This window comes from Cynocephalus volans, chromosome 6 (assembly GCF_027409185.1).
Source record: "Cynocephalus volans isolate mCynVol1 chromosome 6, mCynVol1.pri, whole genome shotgun sequence".
NCBI lineage: Eukaryota > Metazoa > Chordata > Mammalia > Dermoptera > Cynocephalidae > Cynocephalus > Cynocephalus volans.
In genome coordinates, this window is record NC_084465.1 from 13,111,659 (window position 1) to 13,132,259 (window position 20,601).

The 20,601-nt window shown below is 35.6% G+C and overlaps 1 protein-coding gene across 13 annotated transcripts in view; it reads left to right on the forward strand.

Moving 5' to 3' along the window:
• The window catches only part of TPK1 (thiamin pyrophosphokinase 1), a 355,873-nt gene that overhangs the window by 290,600 nt on the left and 44,672 nt on the right, over positions 1 to 20,601 (forward strand). The gene's annotated exons all lie outside the window — the stretch shown is intronic.

A 20,601-nucleotide genomic window follows, 5' to 3' on the forward strand; every position in this document is an offset into this window, starting at 1 on the left:
GCAAAAAGATTAATCAATCCATCAATCACTATGAAATAACAAAAGTCTGGGCTTCAGGACGAGAAGCCCTGGCCTTTCTCTTTCCTAAATACTTTAGCTGACTTACAGCAGTTCCTTGCTCTAGCCCAACATGAAAAACCTGCCCTCCTTGGCATGATAGTCTGACTATTGTACGATACCTCCATCTTTACCCCTTCATCCTTTACCTTCAACAGACATTAAATCTGCCTTCCTACAGAATACTACTTAAGTTCCTGGGAAGTGAAATTCAGATGCCATAAAAAGCATTCTTTTACTCAAGTCAGACTCAGAGCCCATAGATTGATTTATTGTATATCAGTTTACCAGTGAAACATTTTTCCACTTCAGGAACAAACATTATACTATACCTGGCAACAAGCTAAAACAGATACCACAGAATAAACAGAATTATTCTGGAAGTGCAGCCTTTGTATATTATCAGGGAAGTTTTAATTAAATTATAAATTGGAGTTGTATCCTGCAATTGTATAAAGAAGGTTGCCATTGCAAAGTGATTTCTGCTTTTAGAATGAATGTGGATTTCATAGTCCAACATGATACTTAACTGAGCTGGACAGTGATAGCAAGACATACAAACCAAAATCATTGGTGGACCTGCAGTGCCATCTACAGAATAGACTGAATAATATAGATTCCACTTCTTGTGTGCACTTCAAGTAATGTAGCCACAAGGGAATCAAGATGTGAGAGTTAGCTGTGTACATATAGTGAGACTTTGTTGCTACTTAAAAAAATGTTTGCAAATGCTGTTAATAGTACTTAAATCTCTATTAGTTAGACTCCTAGGAGAAGGGAGTATTGTTTTTGTTTCTTTTAACTGATTAACCGGAGAGCCCATTTGTTTCAAAAGTTCATTTGATAATCTTTGTAAGATGTAGTATTTGACTTTCTGGTTACCTTGAATAGGCAGTATTGGACTGAATATTAGTTTCATTATTTACTTGTTGTCTTTACTGATCGTGCCTGCCCTCCCACTTTTTTTTGCCCCTACCAGAACATAATCATCTTAAGGGAAAGATTTTTTAAATTTTTATCTGTGCTTGATTTATCCCATGTACCTAGAACAATGCCTGGCACAAAAGCAGGTACTCAAATATTTGTTATGTTAATGAGAAATATCACTGTACTTTGCTGGTAAGACCAAATGTGGAACAGTAAATAACACTCCTTGAATCTTCAGTTCTTATTTTTAAAATGGGTATGCCAGTACCAGTTCTTCCTGTCTTTCTGTTATGAAAATTAAATGAGATAATGGATGGCAAAGTGCTATGAACTATAAGGCACTCTGAAATGTAGACATCATTCCCAAGCATTTTATTTTTTTTTTTGTTTGGTAGACTTGTAGAAATGTGGAAACTGTTAGACACCTCCCTTTTATCCCACATAATTTCTTGGGTTACTTTTAAATGTACATATCTGAGGCCCAGCGCACATAGGCTGGGGCCTGACAATCTGAGGTTTTATTAAGAACCTCAGATGATCCTGAAGCATGCTAATTTGAGAATTTCTGATATACATATGTATGTAATTGAAATTAAATTGAATCCAAAATAAAAAGTTACTCTTTTAATATTGCTGCTCCCCCCCCCATTATTTTCTGATAGGAAGTTATATCTGATAGTATATATTTGTTTGTATAAGGAAAATACATAAAATTTTAATTGTTCTATTAATATTTAGTTTATGGTGTAGAGTACTACCTAACTTTTATAAAAATTTAAAATAGATTTACATATCTAGACATATGTAAATTAAGATCCCTTTAGTATATCAAAATTATTCAGTTTTAGAGAATTTTACATGTGTTTCACAAAGTAGGATACAAATATTATATAAAACAATTTTTTTTTTTTTTTTTTTTTTGTCTTTTTCGTGACCGGCACTCAGCCAGTGAGTGTACCGGCCATTCCTATATAGGATCCGAACCCGCAGCGGGAGCGTTGCTGCACTCCTAGCGCTGCACTCTCCCGAGTGCGCCACAGGCTCGGCCCTATAAAACAATTTTTAAAGGAAGCAAAAAACACCTAAGATTCTATAAGACTTACTTTAGTTTTATCTAAGAAATTCCACTTGTCAATTTTTGTGCTAAAATTCTATATAGGATATTAATGTGCTTTGGCATATTATTAAAATAGTGAACTTCTTAGTACTGAGGTTATTTCTCCATTGTCCTCTTTTCTTAAGCCTTTTCTGAGAAATAAGTGGGGAAAGACCATATCATTAAGATGACCAGATTTGCAAATTAACCATGTAAGAATTAAAATATTTCTTCGTGTAACAATAGTTTTATAGATATATACTTCCATACCATCTCAGTATTTCTTAGGCCAGTTAAGCAGATGTTTTGTTTGGTTTTTTTTCTTGAGGACTGTGTCTGTGGGCTGAGTCATCATCCGTCTATAGCACCTGCCTCTCACAATATGAATGAATGGCTTATATATTTATTATAAAACAAAGCAAGAGTACTTTGGATAGTGGATAAAAGTGGAATTTGGAGTCAGGTAAGTCTTAGGTGCAAATTCTGACTCTACCCCTGGACTTCTTCCTCTAACTTGCCTTCTAAATATTTTAATTACACACACACACACACACACACACACACACACACACACACACACGATAGGGTCTTCAAAAAGCTCATGGAAAGATTTGTATTATTTCTTAATTCTATTTTTCACAAACTTTTTAAAGTTTTAGGGGTGTCCCATACCAGGCACCACTGTGCTAGCACTGTTAACGATAAACCAAGTTCACTAAATCAAGGGCTCCCATGACACATTTGGGAGGAGAGTGATAGTCTAACAAGTGAAACACAAGAATAATAAACAACCATGATAGATAGTATGATAAGTACTATGGAGAAAATTAGCAAATTAAAAATATATAGAGTAACTGAAGAAAGTGACATTAATGTTTGCATGGAAGGTCCCTTTGAGGAGGTGAGAGCTACAGAATGAGAAAGATGAGAAAGAACCATCAAAAGAAGGGCTGAGGGAAGAGAATCTGGATGGAGGGAAACAGAGGCAAAGGGCATTTCTGAAGACCAGAAAAGAGGCCTGGGATGGCGGATAGTGGCCGAATTGCGTCTGGATGTGAGATAAGAATAAGCAGGAGGGAAACCTTGCAGGACATGGCAGGATGTGTATGTTCTATTCTAAGAGCACCGGGGAACCATCTAAGAGTTTTAACCAGGCAGTGATATGTGATTTACATTTGAAAAAGATTACTCAGACAGAGGTTTGTAATTATACCTCTAAAGTATTTCTTGAATCTTCCCCCTTATCTCCAATTTTAATATTATTACCCTAGTTGAATCTATTATCTCTAATTCTATCTAACAATTGGTTTCCCTCCAAATATGTCCTTTACAAATCTGCCAGAGTAAACTATCCAAAACATCTTGTTACTCTCCCATTTAAATATCTGATAGATGCCCGTTACCTGCACACAGGATGAAATCCAAGCTTCTTAACCAGGTCATCGAGTCCTTCAGGACACAGTCTGATTTTCAGTACCCATTCCTCACCATTTTGTGCCTTGCACTTTGGGTTAGCAACAGCAAACTGCCTTCCGATCCCTGTACCACCCATACTGTTCCCACCTCCCTGCTGGTCTTCCTTCTCCTCTGTCTACCAGTATGTTCTCCCTCTTTAAGGCCAACTTCTAACTTTCCAAAAGAGCCTTTCTCCCTTTCATTCCTCCCTCAACCACTATAACCTAGAACTCATATGTATACTTAATGTCCTGACCAGTTTATGAGTTTCCCTGAGGACATGCAGAGAAAGGGGCCTGGGAGCCAAGCAGCCTTCAGTAAATGTTGGAAGGAGATTTTGGGTAAAGGTAGTTGTGTAGACTAATGAGATAAATGTGATCCGGTGCCCAGCGAGCAGAGTGGACTGTAGGTGTGAACCAGGTCGTTGCTGACATTCATCCTCATTCCTGACCCCTTTCCCCTTGTCTGTTCAGCAAGCTCTTGTTTCTTCTTGTCATGTGCACACACTTCTCAATGGGCATGCTGCTGCTAGGACTGGCAAAAAGATGCCAAATCCTGGATCTGCCTCCAGAGCTTGGAGAGCAGACTTATAAAAGAATAAGTTACTGTACAAATGCATAGGATAAAGTGATAAATGAGGTGATGGAAAGGAAGAGCTAAAGTCTTGAAGTAAGGAGAAAGTCTCAACTGATTTGTTTCTTAGGAAAGAAGGCTGGAGAAAAATCTCACATCAATAAGCCTTCATTACTTTTCCAAAATATCCCGCAGCATGCTTACTAATAATGTATTATGAAAGTTTCATGAATAAATAACTCTAATGTCACATCTCAAAATAAGTGAACCAAAGGTATTTTTTTTCAAGTTTTTTCTGCATACTTCATTTTGCATGTTACCTCTTAGAAATGATGTATATATATAGTTAGATATATTTATGGAATTGATGTACCATAAATCCTATTACCCCTTTAGATAATCATGCTTAACTGCCAATGAATGTATTAACCCATTTTTATTATTGTACATATTTAAAAATGGATTTTAATTTCATAATATATGGTCATAGGCTTCTAAATAATGGTCATTTTACTTATGGTCAAAGCATTTGTAAACATAATATTTTTTAAAATTAATTTTAAAATGTGCAACAATAAAATCCATTCAAGTTGGGTTTTATACAAAGTCAGTTGAGCTCTATCTTCACAGCCTTTAACATTGCCTGTTCATTATTTTGTTTCCCAAAACTCTAAAAACATCCAAGGCACAAGAAATTGTCTTTTTCTCCCCCAAAAGTATTTTTTTTAAATCTAAGTTATAAGAAATATCCATTTAATATAATTTGTCTCTATAATAAGCCTAGCAAGCATGATGCTGATGTATACTGTCAGATCTGAAGAACACCATAGTCACTTGGAAGAGACAAGATCTTTTACATATATGAAGAAGACAGTATATAGTAAAATACTGTGTTATGTGTTCTAGAAAATGTGCAATAAGAAGTATATATAGGAGAAATCACTGTCATGCTCTGGGAAGGCCTCACAATTCAGATTTGAGTTGAGCTGTGCCTTAAAAATTGAATAAGATAAAATAAGTGAAAAAAGGAAAGAGAGGGAGGTAAGAGAGAAAATGAGCATTCCTGGCAGGAGGAATAATCTAGATACACATGTGAAAGCAGGAATGAGCAACCCACTTTCCTCCTCCTACTTAAAATATCCTGAAACCTAATTATCATATTATTCAGGCTAAGCATAGGCTTGTCATACACCCCAGTGAAGGCAATTTTTATGCTACTTCATATATAACAGTGCTGAGAAATACAGAGACTTTAGCATCCTTTGTAGTGAGGAACAGATGTGAGTGTGGGACAGGAAAGGGGAGGAAATAGTAAATATAGAAAATAGCAAGAATGAAAAATTTCATTCTTGACCAAGTTTTCAAGTTCCTTGAGGATATTTTCAACTAAGATGTAAACAGCAACTAATTCCTTTATCTAAGGAACAAAAGAAATGAAGTTAAATTTACTCGGGATAACTTGACAGTTAATAAACTTGTATGCTTCCTTTTCCCCCTCCCCATATCATCTCTGTTTAATTAAGGTTATACAATTGCAAGCATGCAATGTAACAAGATGCTGAGTTCCCCATGAAGTTTTTATAGTGACATTAACACAATCCAATAGCAAGGCCAGCCTAGATGACCTGGGCTTTGTTTAACTAGAGATACCCTGCTTGCTTTCCCAGGATTTCACACCTGATTATGGTAAAGTATGCAACTTAAGACTTGCTAGAATTCTATCCTTTCACAACAAAATAATTTTGCTGTCACCTGGATGTTATATTGTTTAAATATTCCTTTTCTAACTAAAATAAATTGTGTTATAAATATTCAAAGATTTGACATTCTATTTTGGGGCATAAGAAAAAAGGGAAAAGGAAGAAACTAACCTTTATCGAACACATGGTAAATGTCTTGTACAATCCTAGGTACTATTTACACCTCATAAAAACACTATGAAATAGCTATTATCATTTTCAAATTTAGAGATGAGAAAACAGAAATTTAGAGAGCTGACTACATACATAATATGATATGTAGTGTAGAAACTGTATAAGCATATTAATGATATAACAAGAAGTGACCAAAAATCAATTCAGTATGTCTGGCCAGTAAGGTACGAACCTGAGTTCACACATACACACACACACACGTGCATGACTGTGAAAGGAGAAGCATGAGACATTTCCAAATAGAGGAAGAAAGATCATTAGTTTCCCATCTGTGACCATCTTTACTGCTTTTAGTGTTGTTTATGATGATACCAAAAAGATGCCATCGGTAAAGTGATTATGCGGAACTTCAAAGCTAATTGTAACCATGCAAGGAAACTGAGGTAGAAATCACTAAGATAAAGCCTTCGTAGGTAAAACAAACACATACACAGGGGTAAGAAGATGATTGGGGAGATAGGTGTGCAAGAGCAGGGGGGAAGGGGAATGGAAGAGTAAGGCAGCTTTGTGTGTTTATGGAAATAAAAAGAGAGCATGCTTAAAACCACAATCCCAGGAATTAGCAGTCCAAAGGAACTGTGCTTTTACCAGTCTGAAGAAATGTGGCATGTGATTATCCATGTATTCTCATTGCCATACAATATTCTACCTTCTTTTATGCCTCTCTGTGTGTGATGTTGGGGGAGAGAGAACATGTATTGTTCATTTAAATGAAACATGAACAGTCATATATATTTGATAGTGTTAGAGATTATGTTATAATCACCCTCAATGTTGCTGTATTAAACTGATTTTGAACTGTTCATGGGTGGTAGTTACTGCAGGCTCTGATTAGATAAACGGATGCAAATGGTAATTGTAACTGATGAATGATTGATGATGGCTTTATGTGTTTCATTCTGCACCCCTGGAAACAGCCTCTGGCCTACCATCAGTGTATCTCCCCACAAAACGATGCTCCATCTAAAATACAGGCTCTAGCTTGTTTTCTGGGGTGGGGGTGTGGCATGTCTTAGGAAGATGGGGGCCATCTTCTCTGGCTCTTGTTCTTTCCCTCATTTTTTTTTTCTTTCTTTTTTTACTTCCCGTGACAGATCATTGTTAGTTAGAATAAGAGGCCTAGAAAAAGACTCTTGGATCGCAGCATGGGGATTTAGAGAATCTTGTCAGGTACTGCATTGCTGATGTCTGAAATAAAAGTACTCGTACTAGAAAGGTAGGCAGCCTGAGGGTGGATATGGAGCCTATATCTTGGGGTTTAAGAATCACTGGCCTGCATTTTAAAAAATCTCTCAGTGGTACTGCATTTCCTAAAGTTTTGCTACTGATTAATTGGACTCTCTAATGCTCTTTGGGTAACATGGTTTCTCAACACCTCTCTAAAGTTGTCTGTGTGTCTGTATTTGGGGAGGGCAAATATGTTTTCGTCTTATTTAATTTCTATATTTGACTCCCTGAAGAAAAGACATGAACAACATATATATTGGGATGGGGGGGAAAAAAAAGGTATGAATAGGAAAAAAAAGCTTCTGCCATGCAGCTCTACGTCAGAAGTTTCATAAACAGTATTTGAGACTCTTTTTCCTCTCTGAATCCAAAGAACTGAATCCTATCTGTTTGGCCCATCATTTTCATCTTTAGTCCTATGTTGGAGATTCCAGCGGAAGTGACGTTGTCAAGAAGACAGACATGAATATGATGAAAAATTACTTAGAATGCAGAGAAACTGATTTATAAATGAGGGTTACTGTGGACCTGTGTATGTCCACTGTGTTCTGTGCTAGTTCCTAGTGAAATCCTGAACAGGAAAAGGAAGGAAGAGGAGGTTGGAGGGGCAGCATGACAGAGCGGAAGTCTACCTGGGATCAGAGGACCTGAGTTCTAGTCACATCTCCATCATGGTGGAACCATATCACCTCACAAAACCTGTATTTCCTGATTTACTACTGTGAGATTTTTTTGTTTTTGATATTTTCCTTATTGCCTACGTTGTTCCACAAAGAGTTTGGTGGAGCTTGCAGTAAGACATCTAAAATAAAATGCCAAAATAGAGGAAGAAGTCAAAACCATGGTGAAAAATCTGACAACAAATATGTAGGACAGAAAGCAAGTAATTTTAACCATGTAGGATTGTTGCAGAATTAAAAAAAAAAAAAAAAGATAATACATTAAAAGCACTTTACATTTTAAAGTTATTGACTGGGTAGTATTTCAGACAGTTACAATTCAGTGACAAAAACTTGGGGCTGAATAAGACTCTTACTATTTACAAGGATTTTTTTTTTTTTAAGAAAATACTGACAAATATCTCCTTGTTAAAATAGGACTTTGATTTTAGCGAAATGGACTACACATGTTCAAACCAAGGGTGTCATGGAAAAGAGACAGAATTAGCAATAAGACCATAATGAATAAACTAAATTCTTTTCTCCTAAACTCCATATAATTTGCTTCATATTAGATATCATTCTATCGCTGAAACTATGGAGGCTAATGTTTCTACCAAATGCTGCAGGTTTGAAGTCAGTTAAGCTGCCTCTACAGTGAACTCTTTTCTAGGGTACATATCCCTAATTTCCTTAGTATTCTTTATATAAGATTTTCTCCAGATACTTTCAACACACTTTCCTGTGGACATGCTGCAGTTTTTTAACGTGTTGCCAATAACTGAACGTGATACTCTAAAGCTAGATGAACACATAGATTAGCAGGTTGTTGCTATCCTTTTTTGAACCTTACAATTGTACTGAAGCTTGGCTATAGATTACATTAGCTCCTTTAACGTTCACATAATAAACACTTTCAACGCATTGATCTTATATTCAAATACAACTCGTGGTTTTTTTCATGTAAGACTATAAGTCAGGCCTCTGCCACCCTGACTTTATGTTTTAAGTTTAATGGATGGACCTTATTATTGTCCCTATTTTATTTTATCTTGATAGTTTCCTAAAGCCAGGGAAATTCTTTAAAAGTTTGTTTTGATTTGGTTTTTATGTTAGTTGGTACATACTCATTAAAGAACATTTGGGATATCAAAAAATTAAACATAATCTGTATTCAAAATTAAAATTTAATGCCAGTAACCATGCCATTCATAGCTAATATTAGCAATTTTGATATATTTTCTCTGATTTTCTTTTATGTGTATTATGCTGTATGTACATCTTTAACATATTGTTTTAAAACAGACTTAAAAGTATATCAAATGCTGGTGTACAGTCCTCATGGATATACATTTATTGCCTACATAATATTCCATGGACTGTAAAAACTTAAGTGTTTGTTTTCCTTGGACAGTTATATTACTTGTATTACTATTATAAGTAATACTGTAATAGACGTCTTTGTGTATGAAGTTTTATCTGTGTTTATGATTTTTCCTTTTAGGATAAATGCTCAGAAGAGAAATTACTGAGTCAAATATAATCAATTCTAAAAATGTCCTCCTTCCCGTTTAATTAATAGACAAGTACAGAGATAAAAAGATAGTGGATGGGCAATATCCTTGGCTCCTAGAACATTCTTTACTTTCACTTTCATTACACATTAATTACTTCTTCAGTATGTATGCCTTCCCTGAGAGTGTGTCCATTAAGATTCAGTTCACCTGAAAAACCAGAGGCCCAGAATAGCAGTGGTTTAAATGTGGGAGAGGTTTCTTTCTCACACGAAAGTCCATTCGTCAGTCTAGGGGTGATCTGGTGGCTTCAGTTCACATAGTCATACAGGACACTGGCTCCTTCCAGCTTGCCACTCAACCATTCCTCGCCATGCTCATGGTGAGAGGTGGCAGCTCGAGCTCTGTCCCTTTAGTATTCTGGGAAGCATCACAGATACGCAGTAGTGAACACATCAGCTGTCTCTTTAAGGAAAATTCCTTAAAACTTGCTACATGACTTTTGCATTCTCACATGGATTTACCTAGCTACAAAGGAGGCCAAGAAATGTTATCTCTGTTCTCAGGAACAGCTATGTACCTGGCTGAAAATCAGTGGTTCTGTAATTCTGGATCAAGGGGAAATGGATATCAGAGGACTATAGCGTTTTCTGCCATGGAGATTGGGTGGTCTTTTTTTTTTTTTTTTTTTTTTAACTTCAAAACCCACAGGACCTAAGGACCTGACTCAAAAACACAAAAGCACGGAAGATTGCTGAGTATTTATTGAATTGAACTTACAAATTTGTTAAGCGTGTTTTCCTACCAGTCAAAACTTTCATTATGCCGCTTGAACCATTAATTCCTAAATTCATCCCTAACTTAAATTCTGATGGACTTCACAGAGATTATATAACTCATCACCAGACAGCTATTTTGGGGCAGACTTGCTACAGCCCAAATCTATAAACCTTATGTTTTTATTTTGTTCCATGTGAGATCTACCATCACAGAAGAAGTTAGTTTAAAAGGTATGGTGAATTAAAAATAAAAATTCATACAGAGTCACTGTGTCTGTAGCCCAAAGGTAGAAAAGTGATGATTCTCCAAACCACGAAAAACAGGTGAAGCCCCAGTGACTTGAATTAGATTAATGGTGTTCAGTAAATTTTATACAAAGGAAAGATGGATGGGAGGAGATTGAGCCATTTGACACAAAGAGCCTAATAATCTGAGTGGATATTTCAAATCACTTATTCCTTACTCAAAGATCTAAATCCTTTGTCAATACCTATTAATGCTTCTTTTTTTTTTTTTAAGCTTATTTGCAGCCCCCCCCCTTAATTTAAATATGAACAAAAGACCAGGGAAAGGTTTCTCTTGTCCCTTCAATCAAAATGTCAGTTCTATCAGAATGTAAAAACGTTGACAAACGAAGCCATGACTTGCTCAGCAGTTTCAACATAGGCATGAGAGTTTCTGGAGGCTCTCGACTGTTGAGTCATCTACAGTAAATGACTTCACAGTTATTTTGCAAAGTTTGGAAATATAACTTGGGAAGAATGACAAAGAATACAGAAACTCGAAGTATATAAATGAATAAGAAACCAAATGCTGTTTCATTTTGACACTTATTAAGCAAAGCTGTTCATTTACCTGGATTTCAATTTGTTTAGTTTCTGTCAAATATACATGTATATCACGCTAGACCTCCATATTGCTTAATTTCTTCCCAATCCTTGTTTCGTTCTTGTTAGAGCAAAATTCATAACCCTAAACAGGTTCTAGAAATAAAGGATATTTTCTTTCTTCTACTCTACCCGTTGTTGATAAAATCATTTAAGAAGTGAAAAACAAATCTACATATCTCTTTTTCAGCCACTACATTTCTTCCTCTTTTTTTTTACCCCACTACCACCCTTTTCATTTCTTTTTGTTTTAGCTTTAGCTTATTATTGTAATTACTTCATACAAGAGTATTGCAAAGCTCGAATGATAATAACTGTTTCAGAAAACAGTGTCATCAGTTTGATCTATTGTGAAGAAATAACCCTGTGGTCTGGAAACTAGTCAGGATGGTGACCAGTGCTCATAGAAACCAAGTTCCATGACTTTTCAAAGTTAATTCTTCTCAATACTAAAAGAAGGAGAGAGGAAAGGAGATAATCACTTTCCCTAGGCCACGGACTCTCTTCCTGAGATGTTTTGAATTTTTACAAGTACCAGGGACCATGCCTTTTCATTCTTGTAGGGCCTATTCCAGTAAACTGGTCAGCATCCATGCAATACAGGTTTCCCTTGGTCTAGCATTTGGTTTTTATATAGCTGCAATTGTTTTTTTTCCACTTCTTTTCAGAAGCATAACACATCACTTAATAAATTAGCTTCTAAGCATGTATGCCTCTCTTTAAAAAAAAAAAAAAATATATATATATATATAGGTGTTTTTTTTTTTTTTTTTTTTTTTTTTTTTTTTTTTTTTTTTTTTAACAAAACAAGGATTCTTGAGGCTTCTCAAGAGGAAGATCTATTTATTATGGGTAGGACAGATGGGCCAAAAGACCCTTATAGTAGCTTTTAAAAATGTTTTTAAAGTCCCTACCTACTTGAGCCCAGCCTAGGAATAAAAATGCAGTGACTGCAACCTCATTCTTTCAAAGGTTGTTTTAAAGAATTCAGAAATATGTCTATCAAAGGATATTTATGAAGACCAACTTAGAATTTAAAGTAAATGAAGAATGACTTTGGGGAGGATGCTGAGATTACAAGAAGCTTAATTGAAATGAGGAAAGGGAGGGAAAGTCTTCCCGGATGCTGTTCGTTTTCAGGTCTATGCATTGTCTGTGATCCTTTGAATTTAAAATATGTTTGAATTATTCCTCCATGGCTGTTTCCAGCCATCACATTGATCTAGGAGAAGCCAGTGAGGCAGTTAAAATCTCATTCCAAATTGGAACTGCCTGTGGATTGATTAGCAGTAATGGCAGAATGGCTAAACAGGAAGGGACTGTGCTTTACTTCTTATTGACCAGAAGTGTGTCTGTCTGATTAGTCTGTGCCAAGTACAGAAACGGCAAGTGCACATTGTTGAGGGATGTAGCAACTGAGGTTTTGTGCTTCTAGGGAAGCCAGGAAGACTCCTGCCCCAAATTTATCACCACTGGACTTTCAATTATTTTCCAAACTTGACCTCTAGAGATTCACTCGTTCTTACATTTTGGTTTAAGTCAGTTAACAAATACATTTGGAATCCAAGCCCTATGCACAGCTCTGGGACTTTTAAAGGATTCAAAATTAACAAATACAGATTGTCTGGGAATTTTTAATTCAGATGATGGGTAGACATTTTTGAGTATAAGAATGTACTCGTATGTTGTATAATTGATGTCTTACTTCAAGCCAAACATAAAATAAGAACTAAAACCAGACATATAGATAAACAAAACTGATTTAAAAATAAAAAAGATTGGGTTAAAAAAATACTTATATGCTGACTACACGAGATCCATTTAAAGCAAAGTGACGCTGAAAGGTTTAAACACACTAGAAGTACTAACAAGAGTAAAGCCATTGTTGAGATTTTTATTACACAGAGCTGATTTAAGATAAACAAGAGATATAAATGAAGAATTTTTAATATTAAGGGAAATAATGAGGTTATAAGTACATGTACTCAAATACTATTGCACCAAAACCTATAAAACATAAATTACAGGAAAGTTTCTTTTAAAACTGGCAAACATAATAGTGATTACAGGCTTTAATTAACCTGTCATCCCATGACAGATTAAGAAAAGTAAACAAGCAAAAATATGTGAAAGATCTTAATTATAATATTAGTAAGGATTACATAATATAGATAAATATATATACATAAATACCTATGTTTATGTGTGTATATATGAAATACAAACACTACATATATATGCATATGATTAACACATATATAATACCATTTTAAAATCTCCTTAGAGGTGAGGTTGCGGAGAAAAAGGAACTCTCATACATTGTTGGTGGGACTGCAAAATGGTGCAGCCTCTATGGAAAATGGTATGGAGTTTCCTCAAACAATTGCAGATAGATCTACCATACGACCCAGCTATCCCACTGTTGGGAATATACCCAGAGGAATGGAAATCATCAATTTGAAGGTATACCTGTTCCCCAATGTTCATCGCAGCACTGTTTACAATAGCCAAGAGTTGGAACCAGCCCAAATGTCCATCATCAGATGAGTGGATACGGAAAATGTGGTACATCTACACAATGGAATACTACTCAGCTCTAAAAACGAATGAAATACTGCCATTTGCAACAACATGGATGGACCTTGAGAGAATTATATTAAGTGAAACAAGTCAGGCACAGAAAGAGAAATACCATATGTTCTCACTTATTGGTGGGAGCTAAAAATTAATATATAAACTCACACACACACACACACACACACAAAAAAAAAACGGCGGGGGGGGGGAAGGAGATATAACAACCACAATTACTTGAAGTTGATACGACAAGCAAACAGAAAGGACATTGCTCGGGGGGAGGGGGGAGGGAGGGAGGTTTTGGTGATGGGGAGCAATAATCAGCCACAATGTATATCGACAAAATAAAATTAAAAAAAAAAAAATCTCCTTAGAGATTTACAAAATTGTCTGTCAAGTGACAAAAATTCAGTTTCTTTCCTGAAATAGAAGTGTGTTCTGCATTCTGATCCAGTGCAGTAATACAAAACATAGAAATCATAAATTCATAACACATCCTAGAAAGTAAAAAATTACCCTTAAACAACTTTTAAAAGACATATTTATGCATTATAAGCATTAAAAAATAAATCCCTGTGTATCATAGGATATAGTAAAGTTTGCTGAGAGAAATATGTAGCTTTTAATCCTTACATTTTAAAAAAGAAAGAAATGAATCAATTCTTAAGCTACAAATGAAATAATAAGAGTTAGTCAAAGGTAAGAAATAAAAAAGATCAAAGAAGAAATTAAAAATTACAAAATTGTAAAGCAGTCAAAAAAACTAGTTCTTAAAACAAGAAAGAAACCACTAGACAGTGGACCATCAAGAAACAAAGGAGAAATCACAAAAAAAGTAAAATTAGAAATGAAAAATGGCAAACAAGCATAGTTATGTTGGAGATTAACAGTAATTTGCAAGTGTCTAACAAATACATTTAATGCTATAAGCATATCAGCAGGAATATCGTACTGCAGAGTAGACTCAGACTTACGGATTTGACTCAGAGTCACTTAATGAGAGCAGAATCAGGAAAGAAATGTAAAAGAGCTACAGTTCTGATGATACTCCAAAATATTCAAAAATAATAGAAAACTATATTTATAAATAGCTGATTAGTTTAAAAATATTTTCCTGCCCTTCCCTCTTGAAGTGGCTGTATCATGTTAAAGTAGACAGTTGCTCATTGAGAAACAAATTTTCTTTTGGAAAATGAATTTAAAAACCAGATATAAAATTATATATACTGTGATTTTAACTATGCAAAAAACCACTTATAGTCATATGCATGAAGACTGAAAGTAGGAAAATATATTTAATTAAAAATAATAAGATTGTGTGTGATAATACTGTTTGTATAATAATGAAAATGCAGAATAAAATAAGGTGTCTCCTGCATATAAGCCCAAATTTTCAACAGTTCTATAGTTTTTCTCATAGTGATGGGACAAGTACATTCTACCTATCATAAGCAAATTGTAAATGTCAGATGGTGTCAAGTTAATTCTTTATAAGCCTCCTAAAATAAACCATTCCCTGAGTTGAATGCATCCTCTTTGGTTATTCTTTAAACATCAAGTATTATACGAGTTCTTAGCCTCATAGGAAGGCAATCAGATAAGAAATCTGCTGTACAAACTCAGTTTATATGTTTTATGGGATGTCAGATACATTTCTTAGAAAATTAACAGACCCTAACTAGTGGAGTAATTCTGACATTGTTTATTGAATTCACTTAAGTAGAATGGAGCAAGAGAGCAACGCTGGGTACTTCCCCAGAGATGACAAATGCTGGCAATGACTCTTACCTTGGACTTTCAAGAGGACTATTTTAGATGACTGTCAGATAGTTGAGCCACTTGGGCACAGAGAGAAAGGAGGCAAACTTTCTACTGTATACCTAAGACTGTCTCAGTCTTTGCATAAATAAAATGATTTGTTTTGGAGTTGGCAACTAAATTGCTCATTTTAAAACACTAGAGAATTTGTTGAGGTTGGCAGTGGTACTATTTATCAAAAGATGCCGTGAAAAATTCTCCATTGCTGACTACACTACACGTAGTTTGTGTTTTTTTGTAGCTAAACTTATCTATTTTATGATAGAGAAGGGGAAAATATTGTCCTAAGTTTGGGTTATATTTAGTGTCATTATAACTTTTAGTCTTGTTAATACTTAGATGATTTTGGATAGAATGCTTCCAGAATATTTTGCACATCATTAGAAATTATATATCATGTCAAGAATTGAATGAGTTGATGACACTGGGATGAAATATGACCTACTTTGCATATATATAAATATTTTAAATACTGTATTCATGTGGGAAAGTATAGAATTTTTTGTTTGTTTCTTTACAGTTATTTGTACTTAGCAGGGCAGACAACAACTTAAAGCAACACTGCTTTAATTTACATTAGTAATTATCACAAAGTCTGTGGTTTCTTTAAGCACATTGCTTAAAGAAACACCTATTATTCTATTAGTTTCTTACTCCCTTTAAATTAAAATCTTCAGAAATTCTTTTCAGGTTCCTAAACCACAAACAGCTCACGTCTTTAATTATGAGCTCCTTAAAAAATAAAAAACAAAAGATCTTAAATTAAAAATTTATTATTTTTTTACAAAATTATATTGTCAGAGTAATGAAACAGTACAGATATACAAAACACAGAAAATGGAAATCCCATCACAATCTAACTGCCATGAGTAACTGCTTCTCAAAATTTGGGACTTATCTTCCTAGAACTTTTCCTATGTCTTTGTAATTCTCTCTCTATATATTTTTACCAAAAATCTCTATGTACCAAAAATTGATAATAATGAACATACTCTTCTATACTTGCTTTTTCCACTTAAATACATATTTTCCATATTATTAAATACATTACTTTATCTAATAAATATAGATCTAATTCATGTAATACATAGAGTAATGGTTGTATAGAGCTACCATAATTTATTTAACCAGTTCCAATTTGATATGTATGTGGATTATGTCTAGGTTTTTTAATTACAATGTTGCAGCTCAAACTCTTGTACATGTACTTGTGTGAATAGTCAAGAGGACCCAATGTCCAGAAGTGAGATGGATGGAACATGGGAGTTATACACACACACACCCATATATATGTCCAAAATGAATTTTTTTGCCAATCTAATGGGGAAAATTATTATTAGGGAAATAGATCATCTTTTCTTATGCTTATAGGTTTTGTAAATTTCTTCTTTGAATTGCCCACTCATTGTCTTTGCCCATTTTTCTGTTGGATTATTAATCTTCTCATGTATGAACAAACTGTTTTCTATTAGGGTTACTGAACAGTATATATTATGAATTTATTCATAGTTTGTCTCCTGGCATGTACACATATGTGCTCATTTATTTTATCTCACTGAAATTTTGAATTCTTTTGAGAAATTTTTTGAAGTGCACCAATATAGAAAAATAATATAATTCTCACTCACATTTCCATCATCCAGAGTTAGCAATTCTTTTTGTTTCCAGTCCTGTTTTTTAACTTAAAGAAATAAAATATTTACTACATTGATACCAAAGCCAAACAAAGATAGTCCAGGAAAAGAACATTACAGGCCAATATCCATGATGAATAGAAATGCAAAAATCTTCAACAAAAACTACCAAAATGAATTCAGTAGCTTGTTAAAAAGATTATACACCATGATCAAATGTGGTTTATCCCTGGAATGCAGGGATAGTTTAAGATGTGCAAATTAATAACTATATATTATGTTAACAGAATGAAAGACAAAAACCATATGATCATCTCAGAATACGCAGAAGAGGCATTGACAAAACTCAGCACACTTTTATGATTAAAAACTCTCAACAAAATTAGGTATAGAAAGAATGTACACAGTAAAGGCCATATGTGACAAGCCCATAGCTCAACATCATTCTCAAAGGTGAAAAGTTGAAAGCTTTTTCTCTAAGACCTCAAACAGGACAACGATGCACACTCTCGCCACTTCTATTCAACATAGTACTACTCTCTCCACTTCTGTTCAACACAGCAGCAGTACTAAGTCCTACCCAGAACAAGAGAAAGAAATAAATGGCATCTAAGGAAGAAGAGAAAAAGTGTCTCTGCTTGCATACAACATAATCTTATATATAGAAAACTCCAAAGACTTTACCAAAAAACTGTTAGAACTAATAAATGAATTCAGTGAAGTTACAGGATACAAAATTGACATGCAAAAATCAGTAGCATTTCTATACCCAAACAATGAACTGTCTGGAATGGAAATCAAGAAAACAATCCCATTTACAATAGCTACCAAAAAAATACTTGGGAATAAATTTAACCAACAAGGTGAAAGATCTATACACTGAAAAATATAAAACACTGATGAAAGAAATCGAATACAAATAAATGGAAAGATACTCTGGTTTCTCTTCAGATCGCATAAATCTTTCGCCTTTTACAAATAAATGGAAAGATATCTGTGTTCATGGATTGAATGAATTAATATTGTTAAAATATTGAGCCTACCCAAAGTAATCTACAGATTCAATGCAATCCCTATCAAAATTCCAATGACATTTTAACAGAAATATAAAAAACAATCCTAAAATACCTATGAAACCACAAAAGACACTAAATAGCTACAGCAATCTTGAGCAGAAAGAATAAAGCTGGAGGCATCACACTTCCTGATTTGAAAATCTACTGGAAAGCTACAGTAATCAAAACATAAGTAATGATAAGTAAACATATAGTAATCAAAGCATTTTTATTGGCATAAAAACAGTATTGTATTTTCATATTGTCTATCTAATATTTGTATATTATATAACTTTATCAAACTCTATTGTTTTCAGTTGATTTCAGCTTTTAGTTGATTATCATAGGTTATATAGGTTTATTTGACATCTGTATATTCTCTTTGTTAATCAAATGAGTAGTTCTTGTCCGGAGGAGTTTTGCCTCTCATGCAACCTCTCTCAATGTCTCAGGACATTTTTGGATGTCATACTTGGGATCCTAATGGAAACTATTGGGTAAAAGCTGGAGAGGCTACTAAACAACATGCAGTGCACAGGACAGCCCTCACCAGCACCTAACATGAAGTTTTATACATAGGGCAAAGAACTCAGTAACTAATGTTTGAATGAATGTTCAAAGACAGGTTTCCATAAGAAACTTTCAAATATAATTATTTATTTATCTTGGTCAGAGAAATTGATTTTTTAGATAAATACTGCTTATAATGCTCGTGGATAGCTTAAAGATGATGTGATAATCTATTGATGATTAATTACTGAATCACTATTTCTCTAAAATACATTTCTGGCAGTAATTTCCTTTGGAGAAATGTTAGAAGGAAATAGTGAAATAATATCAAAATAAAAAATCAGAGCAAGAAGCTGGAAAAGACTCCAGCTCTTTCCACTGTTCTCAAACGCCAGTGATGCCTACCACAAGAGAATCCCCTCAGTCTTTCTGGGACCCAGGCCCAGTTGGAGAGTAACTGCACAGTCTCATAGTGGAAGCCCAAGGAGAGGAAATCCCCTCCTGTCCTGAGTGGCCATGACACAGTGCCACCTTGGAGCTGAACCCACAGCTGGAGTGCGTCCTGCTGGGGACCCAGTGAGACTGAATCTTTTTGTCAGGAGGCCCTGCCTGCATTCTACCTCGTTCACATGTGTGCCAGTAGGACCATGGCCTGGGCCGCCTGGAGCCTAGGACAGATAGAAAGACCCAGACCTCAGCGTCTGAACCCAAGCAGCACCTGCTCTTTGCAAGTGAGCAGGCAACCAGCTGAGCCAAGGAGTGGTGGTGCCCCACATTTGCACATGCCTTTCCTGCTCAGCCCACTAGTGCCCTCACCAGCAGCCAGCCCAGTGGTGGCCTCTTCTCCCCCTGCAGGCCTCCACAGAGCCATCAAGTCTTGCTTCTTCCTTGCAGGATTGCTACAGGCCCAACAGCTGATCTCGTGGCCCTCTATAGAACTGTCAGAACCTGTTGTGCCTCTGTATACCTGCTCCCAGACCGACAGCAGATCAGGCAGGGGCTTTGACTCTCCAAGGCAGGCCTCTACAGAGCTGCTGGGCTTGGCTGCACTGTTGCAGGCTTGGCACATCTCAACACCTGATCAGGCGGCCACCTACAGAGGTCCCAGGCCCCGTGGCACTCATGTACACCTACTCCCAGACCAAAAGCTGATTGGGAAGCAGTTTTCCCTCCCCACAGCATGCCTCTAGAGAGCCTCTGGGACCTGTGGCATCCATGCAGACTTCCTCCAGGCTCAACAGCTGATCCAACGGCCCTCTACAGAAGTGTCAGGACCTGCTGCACCAGTGTTTACCTGCTCACTGACCGACAGCAGATCAGGCAGGGGCTTTTACCCTCCAAAGCAGGCGTGTACAGAACTGCTGGGCCCACCCAAAACAACACTCCCCAGGGACCACTACCCCAACAAGAAACAGTCAAGGGTTCCACAGCCTAGGCCACAAAGGCACCCACAGACAACTCCAAGATTTCATACAGTTGAATAAGTCACATGAAGGCTGCATTACTGCACTTACCTAGATCCAAACTTAAAACACCCTACCTGACTGTCAATATAGAACAGGAGTCTCTCTCTTCAAAAACCACTCCTAAAATTAGAAGAAGCAATTATACCATGAGAGGCCCAGACTTCGATTCAGAAATATGAGAAGTCTCCCCCAAAAGAAGACTACAATTCAATACCAGACCCCAAACAACAGGAAAATGGTGAATTGCATGAAGAGGAATCCCAGACAGCAATACTAAGGAAACTCCACATGATGGATGAAAAAAATAGATGGAATTCACAATGAAGTAAAAAAAAAAAAAATCCAGAACATGTATGAAAAATTCAATAAAGAGACAGAAACAATAAAAAAAAAAGAACCAAGCAGAAATCCTGGAACTGAAGAATTCATTCA